Here is a 2,291-nt window from a genome sequence, read left to right on the forward strand (position 1 = left end):
ATAGATGTATGGGTTTATTTCTGAACTCTTAATTATATTCCATTGATCTGCGTTCCCATTCTTGTACCAATATCATAGTGTGTGATTGTCCTTATAGTAACTTTAAAATAGGGAAGTAGGAGTCCTCCTACTTTGTTTTCCTTTTTCAAGATTAGTTTGGTTCTTCTGGGTCTCTTGCAATTGCATATGAATTTCAGAATCAGCTTGTCAGTTTTTACAAATAAGTCATCTTATCGGCAACGGAGCTGGTGGGAAAAGCCCAGGTGGGGCAGGTCCAAGTGGAGGCACCAAAGGTGGGCGCATCATGCCGGGACGAGGTGGAGGGATACCTGGAGGAGCAGGGGGAGGTAGCCTTGGTGGGGGTCCCTGAGGAGGAGGGCCTGGGGGTGGCCCTGGGGGAGGGCCGGGGGGTCGGCCTGGTGATGGGCCTGGAGGCAAAAGTCAGGGTAAAGGCCCTCGGAGTCCCGGCATTCCAGGTGGTCTCAGGAATGGAGGAGCTCCGGGAGGTGGTCAGGAGGAAGGCCGGTGGGAGGTCCAGGAGGCCCTAAGGGTGGAGCCGGGGGTGGTCCAAGAGGAGGGGGTCCCGGCATGGGAGGTGCTTGAATCTGAGGAGGAGGAACAGACTGTGGGGGGGCTTGTTGCTGTGAAGAAGCAGTAGATGTGCCATCAGAAAGAGATTCCTCTTTATGCTGTTTTTGTGATTGCTTTTCTGCTTCAGAATCGTCAGAATCAGCTTCGTCGTCATCCTCTGAAAATTCTTCTACTTCTCGTCCCTCCTCAGGGATTTCCTGACCTGCCATTCGAAGCATCATGGCTTGAAGAGGAGTCAGCTCCTTCATGTTCTTCTTTTTCTTCCTTGATTTTCCAGGCATATCTGCAAATCTTACACTCAGACCTGACTTTTTTTCTTCATTGTTGTCTCTCTCGTTATCATCACGGTGCACAAATTCATCCCCTTCACTTTCTCCATCTGATCGGTCAGTGTCGCTGTCATCAGTACTGTCATCATGCTTATCTTGATCCATGTCTTCAGGATACCCATCATCTTCACTGGTGCTGGACACATCATCATCATGGCCCCGTTGAGCAAGTTCCGGGCTATATAACGACATGTTCATCCTGCCTACTAGGGGGAAGATCTAGGGCAAAGGCCACTTTACGGCCATACATTTGCAAGACTTGAGGAGGTGGTGGACTGGGGGGAGGACCAGGAGGTTTTCTGCCAGGGGGCAAACGTGGCACACCATGTCCAAGAAGAGGAAGTATAGAAACTGCCCGTGTTGGAGGTCCATAGGCTGAAGTCTTTTTAAGGATGGAGGGTGGCTGGGCACCAGGAAGTGGAATGTCCTGGATCAAGATGTTGGAAGGAGCATGTGGCATATCTGGCAAGGGAATGCTCTCCACTTCCACATGCTGAGCATTCTTGACAGCATCAAAATATTGGCTAAGTTGTGCCCTTTTCTGTTCATATTCTACTTCTAGCTTTCTCAGTTCTTTATAAATATCTGGATTCTCTTTTTCATAGAGTCATAGAATACATTCAAAGGTTTCACGCAGCTTTTTACGCTTGTCTTTCAGCACCTTCTCGTTTAACTGTGGTTGCTGCACCGGGTTAAACTCCATTTCATCCAATTTCTCCATGTCCCGGATAATCTGCTTGGGATCCTTCATCTTCAAAACTGCAGCTCGTACCATCATGCGCTGTTTTTTGTTCTTCTTTAATTCTCTCTTCCGGGCTTCTTTTCGGGCTTGGTCTGTGGGGTTCATAAATTTTCCACTCTTGGTGGATGATGTCGATCTCCGTCCCATGTTGACAATTTGTATGGTTTACTTGTTTATTAAAACAGAAAAACAAAAAAAACACTTCTGCCGGACTCCTGGCACTGCGAGAAGCGGGGAGGGGACGATTCTCGGCCTCTTTTACCTCGTAGGGGCCTTCACCTCTGTGTGCCGGTCAGCCACCCAGCCACCGCCATCTTGAAAGCTCGCGCCCCTCCCTCCTCTGCTCATTTTTTAATTGAAATTTTTTTGTTTTACTATTGAGTTACATGGCTTCTTTATATATTAGATATTAATCCCTTATCAGATATGAAGTTTGCGAATATTTTCATTCATTCAATAGGTTGCCTTTTCATTTTGTTGATGGTTTCCTTTGTTGTATAGAAGCTTTTTCGTTTGAGGTAGTCTATTTATTGTTTTTGCTTTCGGTGTCAAGTCCAAAAAAATCATCATCAAGAACTAAGAGCTCTGTTTATTTCTAGGAGTTATATAGTTTCAGCCTTATAATCAAG

The 2,291-nt window shown here is 46.7% G+C and overlaps 1 pseudogene; it reads right to left on the bottom strand.

The window, feature by feature from the left end:
• Window positions 1-225: 225 nt before the first annotated feature.
• LOC111161394 lies at window positions 226-1,864 on the bottom strand (annotated as a pseudogene).
• Window positions 1,865-2,291: the final 427 nt, after the last annotated feature.

This window comes from Enhydra lutris, unplaced genomic scaffold (assembly GCF_002288905.1).
Source record: "Enhydra lutris kenyoni isolate GAN:26980312 unplaced genomic scaffold, ASM228890v2 scaffoldscaffold85, whole genome shotgun sequence".
In the NCBI taxonomy this organism is placed as follows: Eukaryota; Metazoa; Chordata; class Mammalia; order Carnivora; family Mustelidae; genus Enhydra; species Enhydra lutris.